This window comes from Rhinolophus ferrumequinum, chromosome 18, assembly GCF_004115265.2.
Source record: "Rhinolophus ferrumequinum isolate MPI-CBG mRhiFer1 chromosome 18, mRhiFer1_v1.p, whole genome shotgun sequence".
NCBI classification, from domain to species: domain Eukaryota; kingdom Metazoa; phylum Chordata; class Mammalia; order Chiroptera; family Rhinolophidae; genus Rhinolophus; species Rhinolophus ferrumequinum.
This window is the reverse complement of record NC_046301.1, coordinates 8885321-8901156: the sequence shown is the minus strand read 5'-3', so window position 1 is coordinate 8901156 and position 15836 is coordinate 8885321. Positions and strand designations below refer to the sequence as shown.

General features: G+C 42.2%; 1 non-coding gene across 1 annotated transcript; it reads left to right on the top strand.

Annotated features, from left to right (window-relative positions):
• Window positions 1-5836: 5836 nt before the first annotated feature.
• LOC117038599 (U6 spliceosomal RNA) lies at window positions 5837-5944 on the top strand. The gene has a single exon (XR_004425692.1). It is a non-coding gene; the product is annotated as a U6 spliceosomal RNA (small nuclear RNA).
• Window positions 5945-15836: the final 9892 nt, after the last annotated feature.

Sequence of the window (15836 nt, the reverse complement as noted above, 5' to 3'; positions counted from 1 at the left end):
ATCACAGCACACAGAGGAGAGCTGGCTGGCTCAACAGTCCCCCACTGGATGCCACTTCTGGAGTGGAGGGTCCCCTCCATCTGCCACACCCGGCTGAGCTCAAGGCATCCGCTTTAACATCTGCACCTGAGACATTTGCAAGGGAGCTAACACTGACCAGAGAAACAGCTTCAGTCACAGCAAATCCTCATTAGTCCTGATAATTTTAGAACCTCTATCTCTGAATTTTGCTGAATGCAATAATCCCACATGTGGGGACAGAGTCCCAGAGAGCAGTTTCCAGGCTCTCGGCCTCACGTGGAAAGGTGCTGGCTCGGGTAGTAGATGGCCATCAGCTGTGATTGGATGGCCATCAGCTGTAACGGGTTAGCCATTAACCACTAATATAACTGCCGTGGTTATACTAGCAGCCGATTGTGGATTGCAGATTGCAGAGAGGCGGGTTGCAGTTAGCAAGTGAGGTTGGTTGGCAGAGAAGCATGGCGGGTTTCAGATCATCTGGCTCCTGCTTCCTGTGTCTCCAACCCAGCCGCCAGCGGGACAATGGTGGTGTGACTCCCCTATCTTTGGCTCCATGGGTGTTCTGTTTTGGCCTCACCATGTCTTGCGTTCTTATGTGGGGAGCGGGACCAGAGACCCCGCATGACACCCTGCATGACCCCATATTACTCTCAACCACCATCCTTGTAAAATAGATGGGAGGAGAGGATCAAAGTATTAGCTTTGGAGTCAGAGACTCAAGGGTTTGAGCTCTCGGTTTGTCAATTAGTAACCATGCAAACTTGGGTTAATTTATTTATCTCTCTGAGCTTTCATTTCTTCATGATTAAAATGCATATTATAATAGTATCTACCTCATAGGGTTATAGTAAGATCCAAATGATATGGCATATGTAAATCTCTTGGCAAATGCATGTAAAATGATAAGATTTATATATATGTATGTATATATATATTATATATATATAATATATATATACATATATATATATATATTTAATTTCACCTGAGTCCAAAGACATTAAATGACTTCCCTCAGATGACAGACATTTGTGGGTCATTATCATGAATGGGTTTAAATTACTACTTATATCACATATTATTCATCCCTGCATCTAGTCTATTAGTAAATGTGTTAATTTAAAAAGAGCCTTGTTTTATCCCTCCTAAACATTTCAACCTCTTTGGAGAAATAGTTATTAACCATCATTCTCTGTTCATAAACATTCAGCTACACTCACATCCAAATGTCAAGTGTTCAGACCTGTAAACATTGAAATAATTTTGCCAGTAAAACTTCACGAGTTTCCTCATAAAATGTTTCAATTAATTCAATTTTGCTAGATGTGATCTTAATCCGTAAAACAGCAATTAATCTTAGCCAGTGGTGTTTTCATTTTCTCTTTAATCAAAATTAAAATATCCTGGAGGACAGGAGTGGGGCTTCAACTTCCTTCATATCCTACCCGATACTTAGCAGGGTAGTAAGCCTAAGTAGATGTAATATGTGTCTGATCAGGTATATCTGTGGTATAATTACACACAACTATGATAATCTCTAGTTCAGAAAAGGAAACAAACTGCGTCCATTTGTCAAACTAAAGTCTAGAACTATACCAAATTATAAGAACATTTTAAGAAAGTTGTCTTAAGGCAACCACTGTGGGGCCACCGCGACAAGCTCAGATCCACCATTCTCACTAATCTCAACAGTGAGGAGAGAACCTTCGTATTGTTAAAAACCATCAGAGTAATAAAAACCATATAATCTCAATTCCATCAGCCTGTGGGTGCACCTGAGAGATCACTGACAACAGAGCCTCTCCCCTTTCACTCACTGGATTCGAATAGTGAAGGACCTCAGCAATGTCACCCTTCCCCAGCCTTCCCAGTTACACAGTGGCCACCACTTACTTGTGTGATCACGGATGGCCCTCCTCTGACTTACTCTGCCCACCCTTCACACAGCCCCTTGCTGTCTATGGAAGTCCTAATTCCTTGCCTAGGATTCTGTGCCTAATGTTCACAAATGTACAAATCCACCAGATGCCAAAATGGTACCGTTCCCATAGCCCACGGCGGTTGTCACAGTGAGGAGAGAATGCCACAGTTCTGGTGTCCCCACTTACCACCTTCACATACGTCAGAATACTGTGGTTAGATCCATGTGCTCCAGGGTCAAACCACATAGGAGGGAATCCGAGCTCTAATACTCGGCTAACTCTGTGAACTTGGGTAAATCACTGAACCTGTCTGAGCCTCAGTTTCCTTATCTAGCTGTAAAATAGGGAATAATAGTATTGTCTCAAAGGCTTATTATGAGGAGTAAATGTGATAACATGTGTAAAGCAGCCAGAATAGTGTCTGGCACATAGTAAACACTCAGTAAATGTTCACTACTGTTATTTCCTGAGAATTAATCATTGGAGAATTGTTTAATGACTGGCTGCCACAGCCAGCAGGGAAACTCTAAACGTCAGTCCTTTTTCTGGCAGGCATTATTCTGGGTCATATCACACGACTGACTGTTCACAACAACCACTGAGGTCAATATTGTCCTCACTGTTTTTATAGGCCCACAGACGTTGTTTACCCCCCAGTTAATTATCTGCATAAAAGAGTGGCCAGTAGCTGCCCAAAGGCCATGTTTCGCCCTAAGTCACGGTGCCGCTCAGGCTTCAGAAGACTGAAGGTGCCACAGTTACACTGAAATCAGCAGCACGCACAGGGTTAAGCTATGGTCCAGACAGAAGCCTGATTACTGCCTGTATCAGCTTCTGCCCACAATGCGTAAGGACACAGCCTTCTACACAACTCCTGGATTGTCACCTTTGAAACTGTATGTATTTTGAAGTCCACAAGGATGCAGTTTTACAAAGGTAAGTAGCTGTGGCCCTCAGGCAGGCACTGAGGACCTGCCAGCACAAGTCCAGCTGTCAGTTTATCTCAAAGACTTTGAACCCAGGGCTCTTCCAAGCCTCTTCACAAGGAGAGGCTCTTAATCAATTAATCCTTCTGAGACACTGACTTCATGAACTGCGGTTGTGGGCCCCCTTATTTCAATGAGAGAAGGAAGGGCCTGCGACCCGGTCTGAGCTGCTTCTTTCAGCCTCTCGGACTCACCAGGGCGGGAATGTGGAGAACTCAGGCCTGTCATTCAAGCCACCCCTCTGTCAGCTCTTCGCTCAATCACCACCCTCCTTTGCGCCCCTTTGAGTCCTCACTCATCAATACTGCAGGAGACTAAGCCCCAGCAAGACCTTCCCTAAATCTTTACTCGCCTCTCGAAAGACAGGCACTTTGGAGTGGGGCTCTGAGAGACTCTTTTAGAACCTTGTTTCCCACTGTCTGTATTCTCCTAAGGGCAAGGTACAAACATTTCACCCATTCTCATTTCTGAAGTCAGAATGTGTCGTACAACAGACGTGTACACTTGGTGTGGAAGCACCTCCTTTTTTTCCCCTCTCTAAAATTATTACTACCACAATGCCTCAACGTTTACAAACTGCTTAGAATTCAGTAAAAGCCAAATAAAGACAGTATGCTCCTGGGAGTTCCCTTGGTATTGTATGTTCCTCTATTAATATTTTTAAAACCGTTTGTTTTCATATCTGTCTCCCCTACTAGTTGGTAAATGTCTTAAGGTATGGAACTTGGTTTTGGTCATTTTTGCAGCCTCAGCAAAATGCTCAGTGCTGCAAAAAATATGGTGAAATATGGTAGGTGAGCAATAAATGTTGCTGGCTGGCTGACTGGACAAATGGCCAGATTGATGGAGTCCTCACAGACTTTGTGGAGAAGCAGGTGTTTGAGCAAACCTAAACTGAATTTCTCTCTTTGATGGTGTCGTCTTGTCACAGGACTGCAAGTGTAGAGATTCTAGAGATGATAATATCAACCACTTCTTCCACGCTGTGGTTCTCCTAGCCAATCGAAGGGCACGAAGAGAGTCCCAGGGTCCTCTTTAGAGATGAGCAACTCTCTTCAAAAGGGTATTCTTAGTCAGTTTTAAGTGTAGAGACTTTTTAAATGCCATCTCATTTCCGTTTTCGAGAGTCCAACCTTGCAGACCATTGTAATATTCGTGTTAACAACAATGAAAAGAGCTGACATTTATGAGAGGTACTCCACGCCGGGACTATGTTATGGCTTTACATCGACTGTCTCATTTAATCCTCAGGAGGCCCTGTGAGGCTCAGACAGGGTAAGTACCCTGCCCAATATGATACAGCTAATGAGTGGCAGAGCCAGAATTTGAACTCAGACAATCTACATTCAGAGCTCTACTTGTTTAATCTCATCTCTATGGTAAAATCACCCACATTCTTCTCATGTAGCTATTTAAAGGTTTTATTCTTAATGATCAACTGCTTTCATTCTATCACAGATGTGAAATATTTCACATGCATTGATGCAAATTATTAAGCGGGACACATTTAGGAAATAATTTCACTCCTAAAATAGTCCTGTGAAATGGGATAGACTTGTATTATGAAGTCTTTGCAGTGAGAGCTGAGACGGGAAGCAGAACGGGAAAGCGCAGGGGAGCCCGGGCTGCCGGCCTCGCCGGCTACACTGGCCCGCAGCTGGCCCTCCACGGAGCACTGCAGTCACAGGGCAGCCTCCGCACTGTGTAAGGTAACACGTCTTGATTAAATTTTTAAAAGGAAGAAAAAGAAAGCGTAGCCTCTGTACTGCCTGCTTGAAGGTTATAACATTTGCAAGGGGCTGATGTTTTCTCTTACTGGCTGTTGAAACATATCATATAACCTGTGTCTACTTAGGAATCAAGTTTGGGAAGGGACTTCTTATCTCTGAATCCCTAGTAGCTGGCTTTATTAACATCTTGGGACATTAATGTTGCCTCTAGCCTAATTATTCATGCTATTTTCAAACACAGATTGTGTCACCACCAAGTCAGTCCAAAGACTAAAATAAAACAATCCTAGGAAAATTCCAGTGGCATACTCATCAGAGAGGGCTAAGACCTTCGAATGGCTCCGTGAAATGCTTGCTCACAGCCCAGGCATTCTCCGCTCTGCACTCGCACAGCCGCACAGCCAGCATTCCCAACTCGGACTAGATTTGCAATCTCAAATTCTTTATTCACCCCCTCCCACCTGCTTCACAAAAGACTTTCTTCAGTGGAATGTGCCACAACGTGTAGAAAGAACTCCATCTACTTAGAAACACAGCGTTGACAGTGGTCATGAATAAGTTGGGCCAGGTGCTCACGCGTCATGAATACCAGCCATGTGTGGTTATTTATAACCCAGTCAGGACAATGAAATACCTACTCTTATGGGTTGCTTCTCAGGTCGCTACATTGCATTTTAATTCATATCACAGACTAATCAAGTGCACTAAAAAGCATAACCTTTCACTCAAATTTTCAGGTGGGAGAGAAAGGAGAAGGAATCAAAAATGCATTGAATACCTGCTACAGGCCAGGCCCCGGTGCTGTGGGCTTTTCTTATGTTACCTCTTAATTCCCACCACAATCACACGAAGGAGGTATTATTGTCCCCATCTTACAGATAAGGAAACATTACCTCTGCAGGATTAAATATCCTGCCCAGGTAAGTGGTAAAGCCAGGATGGGAACCAGGACGGTGTGAACCCCGATTCCATGTTTGTTGTCATTACCAGATCACAATTTCCTCACACTGCCTCGGTCAGGACGGAAGCATGAGAATAATGGTTTAAAAGGCACGGATTCTGCAGTCAGGCTTCCTGGGTGTTTAATCTGTTCCATCACTTTCTCGGTGTGTGACATCGTTAAGTTACGTAACCTCTCTAAACCTCGGTTTCCTCATCTTTTAAAAAATAGAGATCAGTGCTCACTTCAGGCAGCACATATACTGAAATTAGAACAATACAGAGAAGATTAGCATGACCCCTGCCCAAGGATGGCACACAAATTCGTGGTGTTCCATATATTTTGGTTGTTGGAGTTATCATGGTGATCACTTCTTTAAGTGTATAAATATTGAATAACTATGGTGTACCCCTGAAATTAATATAATATTGTATGTTAGCTCTATTTTAATAAAAATCTTTTTTTACAGTTAAAAAATAGAGATCATTATAACGTTACCTCATGAATTTTAAATACTTGACAATAATTATGATGATGGCCATTTTCTTTCCCCAAAATCCTCCTTATCTGTTAAATAGAATAATAACAACAAAGCTAATAGTCCCTGAATACTTCCTACAGGCCAGGCGCTATGCTGAGGATTTTACATGAATTATCTCATTTAATTCTAACAATAATTCAATGAAATAACAGTTCTTGAATACTTAGTATATACCAAGATCTGTTCTAAACCCCCTACTCATATTAACTAGCAACTGAGTCAGGTCATATTACAGTCCCAATTTTACAGATTAGAAAATGGAAGCTCAGAGAGGGTTAGTAAATTGCCCATGGTCACACAGCTAAGAAAAGATGAAGCTATGTTAAGAACTCAGGCAGCCAGACTTAGGAATTCACAGTCTTAACCTTTGCTTTGGTGTCCCTGGATCTGGGCGGGGCCATAAAAGAAATGTATGATGCAGACCTGTGCTCAAAGAACTCCCAAATACATTGAGGCTGTAAGACCTGCACATTTAACAAATGAAGATGCTATAATGTCCTGTAGCCAGATATGCAAAATACACAAAAATCACAGTGGGGGCTTGGACAACAAATGAGGGGGAATGGTGGTGGCCTGGGGGTTCTGGGGAAGCCTTCCTAGGGAATGTGTGGCTTTCACTTAGCCTCGGGGTTTGGAGACAGTCAGGAAGTCAGGTCCAGGAAAGTATATCAGGAGAGAGTCTCAGCCAGTACAGAGATACAGATGTGAGCCGTGTTTGGGGAAGAATTAGGAGCCTGGCCTGATGGTAACTGAGTTTCATGTTTGGAAAATAGAAATAAGATTACATGAAGTAAGGGCAGATTACAGAAGACCCTTGACAACAGTCTAAAAAACGGGTCCTCATGTATAAGAGACAATAGAAAGCATTAGATTCTTGAGGAGGAGAGTTACCTGACAAGAGCGCACTATGCAGCCTGGCTTAGGGTAGGGAGACTGACAGACAGGGAGGAGCCTCCAGCAAGCACCCCGAGTGGGGCAGGGAGAACCCTTCCTCACTAAATAATGGCGTCAGGAGGCAGAAGGAAGGGCCAACCAGTGACAGTGGGAGCACATGATCAGTGCGGCTCAGTGGTACATGGATGCAGGAGACACTTAGAGCACAGGTATGGGATGCCAGCATTTGTGTCTGGCGAAGTCAGCGTCACAGCCCATACCAGCCTCTGCTAATGACTGCGGACACATCACCGATGCCACAAAGGTGTGTGTTAAATAAATGAGTGAGTCATCTAGCTTCTAACCCAGACCCTTCATTTTGCACATGTGAAAACAGATCCTGAAGATTATGTGAATTAACCAAAATTACGTAAATGTGAGCGGCAGAATCTAAACTAAATTCCCAAATCCTGACAACTATTCCAGAATTTCATATTGCTCTCAATATGGAAAATTGGGGGGCCTGTAACATTGATGATGTCGATAACAGAAATTGAGATTTGGGGAGAGATTACTGGAGTTCTTAGATAATATGAATTTGGTATTGGACACGTAAACGCTGATATGATGACAGAACTTCTCACTAGAAATTTCCTATAAGAGGTTTTCAATCAGGAACTAGAGTGAAAGTGAGAATTAACGACTCGAGATAGATACATTTGCGAATTACAAACATAGAACTAGTAGTTGAAGGCATGAGAAACATATTTGTGTAATACCATGAATAAAAAATGTTTTTGGTTTCCCATTACTTTAATTAAATATTTCTTAGCCTACTGAAGGACTGTTGAACAAGCAGCGCACTTAACTGCAATCAGTATGTTAATGTCATTAAAATCACTTCGTTTCCTGTGTTAATCTCGGTGCCTGCACAAACAGTGAGTCAGGGGCTGCTGCGCTAGCCAGGCCACTGTAAGCACTGCTGTGGCTCCAGATCTAGGGGGTGGGGTGTCGGGGGCGCCCTGCTGCCATCTTTCTTCTCTACGTTAGCGAGGTCTTGACAACTGTTATGTCCAAAGACAAAGCAAAAAAAATCTTAAAACTTTTCTGAGATGTAGGGAATGTGCCTATGCCATAAATGAACCAGAGGCCTCATCGCTCATGAGTCGGCCCACACAGCCCCTTATCTGTGTTGTACCTAAAGCTTACCTGCACGCCTCACGCATGGCCCATGAAGCAGTCATTCCTTTCCCTCCATTCCTTCAGAACTCTAAAGATATGTCAGTCAGAGTAGATGGCATGTTGTGTTGTAACTGCTTCTGTGCATGGGAGATCTGACAATTAAGTTTGTGAACTTGTTGCAACCATGTTGCTAATCTTTTTTGTTATCAGCAGCATTATTCATTATGAATTTGTACCAACTGCACAAACAGTTAACCAAGTTCACTATTTGGAAGTGCTGAAAAGGCTGTGTGAAAAAATTAGACAAAAACGACCTAAACGTTTGACCAACAATTCATGGCTCTTGCATCACAACAATGCACCAGCTCACACAGCACTCTCTGTGAGGGAGTTTTTAGCCAGTAAACAAATCACTGCATTGGAACACCCTCCCTACTCACCTGATCTGGCCCCCAGTGACTTCTTTCTTTATCTGAAGATAAAGGAAATATTAAAAGGAAGACATTTTGATGACATTCAGGACATCAGGTTAATATGATGATAGCTCTGATGACCATTCCAGAAAAGGAGTTCCAAAATCGCCTTGAAGGGTGGACTTGGCACTGGCATTGGTGCACAGCTTCCCAAGGGGAGTACTTGGAAGGTGACCGTACTGATATTCAGCAATGAGGCAAGTAGCACTTTCTAGGATGAGTTTGCGAACGTAATTGTCCGACCTCATATATATCTCTTCAACTAGTCAATGTGTAAGCCTTTTAATCTTCCTCATTTTCATGCCATCGGTGCTAGCACAGGGCAAAAATTCAATTCATTTTGTTTGAAACCTCTTAACATCTGAGTATCTGAAGAGTCAGGGCAATCGAGGTTGATGGAGTAGTTCATGGGAAGAAGAAATCATGTCCACAGTGTCATTCTAGCAAGACAGAGAAATCCTTTCCCAGTCACAGAAACCCACACCAGGGCACGCAGCGAGGGAGCGGAAATGAGCACACTGTGTGTGCAGAGAGGAAAGTGACCTGACTGGACCAGGAGAGTGGGAACTGGATAGGAAAGAGAGATGAATTTGAATGGGCTGGGTGGGATCAGCCTGTGGCAGGTCTCACAGGGGTATGAATGAGACTCAGTATCTTAGTTTCCCATTGCTACTGTAACAAATCACAACAAACTTGGTGGCTTAAAACAATACAAATCTATTATCTTATCAGTTCTGGAAGCCAGAAGTCAGAAACAGGTCTCACTAGGCTAAAACCAAGGCTGCATTTCTTCCTTGAGGCTCTAGGGAATAATCCACTTTTCCCGCCGTTTCCAGCTTCTAGAGGCTGCCCATATTCTTTGGCTCATGACCTCTTCCAACTTCAGAGACAGCAATAGTCAGTCTTTCCCACATCACTACACTCTGACACTTTCTTCTGCCTTCCTCTTTCATTTCTAAGGACACGGTTATTACCTTGGGACACCCAGATATTCCAGGATAATCTCCCCATTGTATTAGCAATATTAATTTCATGTGACCCTTAATTTCCCTTCACTATGTAATCTAACATATTCACAGGTTCCAAGGACACTAGGACATGACACCTTTGGAGGCTATTTTTCTGCCTATCAAACTCAGTGTGACGGAATAGGAAGTCTACATCCATCTCTTAAACTGTAAATGCCATGGCAAAAGCATAGAGCTCCAGATTGAGCTGCTCTAAACTGGCGTCTCCAAAATCTCACACAATTGAGTCATGATAAGGTTTTCCTTTTTTTATTTTTGCCTTTGTGCACAAAGAATACATATATATATATATATATATATATATATATATATTTAATAGCAGACATACATTAGATGCTTTGTTCACATCCACATAGACAGACAACAAGAACATCTGAATCCTTCTCTGTGTATAGTGAGCCCTAAGAAGTGGCCCAGTTGTCATACTGTGCGATGCCTACATGCATAATATTTTGAATGATTTTAATTCATTTAATGGGACCTGAGTTCCTATTAACCTGGTGGATGGTATGATTCCCATGACATTGACAGGGCTGCAGTTCTTTCTCTTTTGCATAACACTAATTAATAAGGACAATACAACCACCTTGAATGTAGTTATCACCCTTCTTAGAGATCAAAGAGTTTCATAAAATTTATCCTTTTCCTTTCAAAAATATGCCTACGGGGTTAGCAGCTGCAGTATCACTATTTGAGATTAAAATAAGAAATAATTTTCCAACATCAGTGAAAAGAACAAGTAAATTTATAAATACAATGATCTGACTGAAAAAATAGTTAAACTATTGGTTTTCGTACATGCAAACTGTAAATTCAAAGATGCGTAAGTGAAGTTCTCGTGCCAGCACAGAGATTCAACAAAAACAAGACAAGGTCATTGTTTTGAAGGAGCTTACTATTAGTACGAGACAGACCATACACTTTTAACAAATATATTAACAAACAAATCATCTTTCAGGTAGTGAAAAGTACGCTGAATTAAAAGAAAATAAATAAAACAGCACAGGGTAGAAAGAGAGAAAGAAAGAATGTTAGTTTAGTTTAGGGTGGTCATGGAGGGTATGAGCAGATACTTGAGTAAGGCGCAAGCCATGTGAAGAAATGAGAAAAGGTGAGAGTGCAAAATTGATTCAATGAACAGATATTAATTAAGCATAGACTATGGGCCAGGAATCGTTTTTGGTGCTGGGGATAAAGCAAGTATAAAGACCCTACCAGAGGCAGGACAAGCCGGAAGGGATCAAGAAACAACAAAAAGTGTATGTGGCACTGAGTTATAGGAATAAATGCCTTTACCAAACACATTTTACTCTCTAATTATTTGACGAGTAAAATAATTACCAAAACTACAAAATCCTAGTAGCAGAAGTCAAACTACCCCTCTTTCTAGATCTATGGTTTTTAAATTTCTTGTCATCAGATAATCTGTTTAAACAAAGTCTCATGTGGAATTCCAATATCAAACAAATAAAAGTGATCTGTTCTGTTGAAGGATTTGGGGATGTCCACAGCCCTACCTACTCTGCCTTCCCGCAGAAGTCCCCGCCCCTGCTTTGCAGTGATGCGAATTTCTTAGTTTTGATAATTGTGCTACCGTTGTGTAAAATGTTAACATTAGGACAAGCGGGGTGAAAGATACATGAGAATTCTATGTACAGTCGTCCCTCTGTACCCTCAGGTTCCACATCCAAGGATTCAACCAAACACAAGTCAAACATATTTGGGGGGAGAAAAAGTCACATTGTCGCTGACATATACTACGCAGTTAGGCCTACGATGGTTGCATCTGTACAGACCATATACAGACATTTTTTTGTGTGTCATAATTCCCTAAACAGTATGGTATAACAACTATTTACATAGCGTTGACATTGTATTAGGTATTATAAGTAATCTAGAGATGATTCAAAGTATATTGGAAAATATACAGGTTCTATGCAAATACTATGCCATTTATATAAGGGACTTGAGCATCCTTGGATGTTGGTATCTGTCAGGGTTCTAGAAACCAAACCTCTGTAGACACCAAGAGATGATGACCGTACTAGTTTTGCAACTCTTCTGTAAGTCTAAAATTATTTCAAACTAAAAAGTTGAAAGAAAAAAAAATCTTCCCACCATCCCTACCAGGCTGCCCACTGAGGGTACGGCGGTGGGGCGGGCATCGTGGGGGCCATACCCCTGCTGATTAGGCACGCCTCGCTGACTTAGCCTACTTATAAGATACCTTCAAAAAAGGGCAGTTCCTTTCTGGGTAGCCTATTCTAATTTTTAACATCCTCAATGCCAGAAAATTCTTTCTTATGGTTCTTTAAACCTTCTGTGCTCTGGGATAAACCCACCTTTTCAACTGTTGTCATCAATAGAGAATTAAATTGCCTTCTACAAAATAATACTTTATGATATATTTACAGACCGCATACTTTTCCATCAACCTTCTTTCTACAACTTAATAGCAATGCTTTCCCCATTTATCACAGTTCTTCTCTTTCCACATTTGAATCATTCAGGGGACTCAACACTTTAAGTTCTTTCTGACCTTCTTAAACTATGGTGTCCACAACTTATCACTGGACTTTTAAAAATACATGAATTAAATAGAAATAAAATTAAAAGAGGAGGCAGTGTCAAATACCTTGGGTGAGAGGAGTGTATTGTCCCTCAGACTTGATATACAATATTCCTATTTAGATAGTATTGCCATAACAACCTCACTCTTTACCATATTTTGTTTTTTCTTACACCCCTTTTCACACTGCCTATGGCGGTGGTTACACTCAGTGCCCCAGGCATTTGCTCCTGACCAATGAACAGCCAGACTGGGAACTTCAACTCTTTCAGCAGGTCACAACTGCCAGAAAGGTTCTCTCGCCAAGAGACATGTCCCCTGAACTATATCAAGTAGAAATTCACTCTGAAATCATTCACCTGACATCGTTAAACAGTAAGATACGTAAACTGACGGAGTCTGTGACCTTGTTCGTTGGATCTCTCCATGCGTTAGCTGCCTGCCTGAAAAGTGAGGATAAGCCTGTTTGCCAACTTTGTGCGGGTGTTGCAAGAGTTGATTAATGCTTCTGCGGCACCCTCTATCTGATCAGAAGCTCTGTGGCTTCCCCACCCAGGTCATCAGAGACTGTGGAATGCCTCCGTCCCCCAAGGGCACTGCCTTGAAGCTTGGTACCATGACTGTAGGTGACTTGCTGTGGCCCATCACTAGTGTGTGACCCAACTGTACTTTCAGACATGCACACCACGTGCCAGTAAGGCTATCACCAAAGCTGAAAAGCAGTTTTTCTAATGCTGCGGGCTCATGCACCAGGCACCAAAATAGCACAAGAAATACTATACCCATATTGCTTTATCCTAGACATCTGACACTTGTAAAGCTGATGCCAAATTTCTTGTCACATATGTGTCTGGAAGCCTTCGTGCTGAGAGGCATTTCTTATCTTCTGACATTTCAGAGAGCTGCATGGAGCTAGACAAGCACAAACCCTCCTTCAAAAAGGCTGGAGGCAAATGCAAGCATTCTTTTCAGGTGACCTCCACAGCCCTCACTGGAGAAGATCCAAGACACCCTTCAGCACATCTGTAATCCTTAGGATGTTCCAAATGTCTGACCGTGCTTCTCCCCGTGAGTAAGAGCCAAACTGACCTGGCTCCTCAAGGTCATCTGGACATGATATGCCCATTAGCCAAATGAGGAAATGCTACTGCAGGCAAACCAACCATAAGATCAAACAATCTTCAGAGGTGCAGGGGCCCAGATATTCTGTCTCTGGTGACACGGGCCACCTCCATCTATTAAAATCAGGCTTTAGTTGACTCTACTGTTGTGACACACTCCCCCAAAAAGAAACTAAACTAGGATTTTTCACATGATACAATAGTGATAACTTATAGTAATTCCCTTCTCTCTGATCTCGCCTACACAACCTGCCTGAGAGGATAGGCTCTACAGACACCCCATCCCCAGCCACCAAGGAACAGGGGTTTCTAGTGGGAGAGTCCCTAAAGCAGTATGTGTCAGAATAACCTGGCTTTAAATGCAAATTCTTGGGCCCCATTCCAGGCCTTTCAATCAGAACCTCTGGCAAATGAGATCCAAGAATCTGCATTTTTAACAAATTCCCTAGATGACCCTTTTTTAATAACTTTTTGTTTTTCCCAGATAATTGTTCTACACCCTAAATCTGTTTCAAGCCTGACAGAATTTTCAAGTAAATTAAACTCACACAAACCCTCAGCTTACTGGGAGAGTTTCTGGCCACACGCCTATATTTAGGGGTCATTGAGTTATGTATGGAAACTCACCCACGAGCAAACTCCAACTGCACTCCAGAGACGGGAGCACATTTCACGACTTCTTCCTTCTGCAGGGCCTCACTGTTCATGCCCCTCGTTTGGAATAATGAGCAAGCACTGCCATATGATGTTTCTGGCGTCAGTTCCCTTGTAATATTGAACTTTTTTGTATTAGTTTTCTATTGCTTCCATAACAGATTACCACCAATTTGGCACAAATTTATTTTCTTATGGTTCTGTTCATTAGAACTCCAACACAGGTCTAAAATGAAGGTGTCGACAGGGCTGGTTCCTTTCCAGAGGCTCTAGGAGAGAATCCATTGCCTTTCCCAGCTGCTAGAGGCTGCCCACATTCTCGCCTTGTGACCCTCTTCCTCCATCTTCAAAACCAGTAACACTGCATCTCTCTGGCTATTCTTCACATTTCCTTCTGACCCTCTTCTTCCGCCTCCCTCTTTCACTTTTAAGGACTCCTGTGATTCACTGTGGCTGCCTGGAGAATCCATGATCATCTTCCTGTTTCAAGGTTCTTAATCTGTAATTAAACCTGCAAAGCCCCCTTTGCCATGTAAGGTAACATTTCAGAGGTTCCAGGGATTTAGACGTGGACATCTTGGGGAGGGGGGATATTCTTCATTCCACACTTCATCGGTGGAATATGAAGGATGCTTTCATTTGGGTTCCCCCAAAAGCAGGCCCTGAGACTAAGATTCGAGTGTAAGCCCCAGGAAGCCAAGTAAAGGAGTGGGAATCATGTAGCAAGGGAGGAAAGAGAACCAGAGAGTTACTGAGCAGGACACCACCACAGGCAACAGACAGAGTTCCTCTGAGGCCTTGGAGAACACCCCTGGCCCCCAGTAGTCCCACCAAGGGGCGAAGAAACTGGGGCATTTACCTACCAATCACCGCCACTTACTAGTTAGGGGTCACATCAAATCCTGGCACTTCCGGCATTTCTGGCCTCCCTGAGTGTGGAAGATAGCCACAGAGAGAGAGGTCCTTGGCAGGGACACACAGGAGGCCAGAAGCTTGTTCCATCTGGGGGCCTCCAGAGTGGGCCATGGGGATGACAGCATTTGAATCAAGGGGCACGTTTTTTGAGGGGAGTGTGGCATTACGTGTCAAAAGCTTACATGCTCATATCCTTTGACCTAGCAACTCCACCTCCAGGGAATTTATGCAAAGGGCATAACGGACATATATGCAATGATTATTTAGAATATTTTAAAGAATTGGAAATAATTTAAATTTTCATTAATAGGGGATTACTCAGAGTATGGTGAAACAATTGAATACTCTGCTATAATTAAATATAATGATGCCCTTCTACATTTACTGATAAAGAAACCGTTTCCTGACACACTTTTGAGTCAAAAAAAAACAGGTTACAATTAGTAACCATATTATAAATCCATTTATGTGAAATTATGTATATATAATATATGTGTGTGTATATGCACAGCAAGATGGCTACAAGAATGTTCATCAAAATTCTAACAGTTGCTAGGAAGCAAAAATTGCCATCCTTTATACATTCTCCTTCATACTTCTATATGTTACAAAAATTTTTAAACAATGTATTATTATTTATTCAATATCAATCTATTACAAAAATATTTTCCATATTAAAAATATTAAGTGTGTCCTAAAAGATAAGCTTCTTTTGAGGTCCAATAGGAGAAAGTGCAATGTGCTTATACATACTTCTCCATTTTCAAACTGCATGAGGCTAGGGACCGTGCATTACTCAGAATACTTAGGGCACAGTGGGAACGTGACAGGTGCTTACTAAATATTTACTCTTTAACTGACTTTCATCAGTGTGGTAGTCA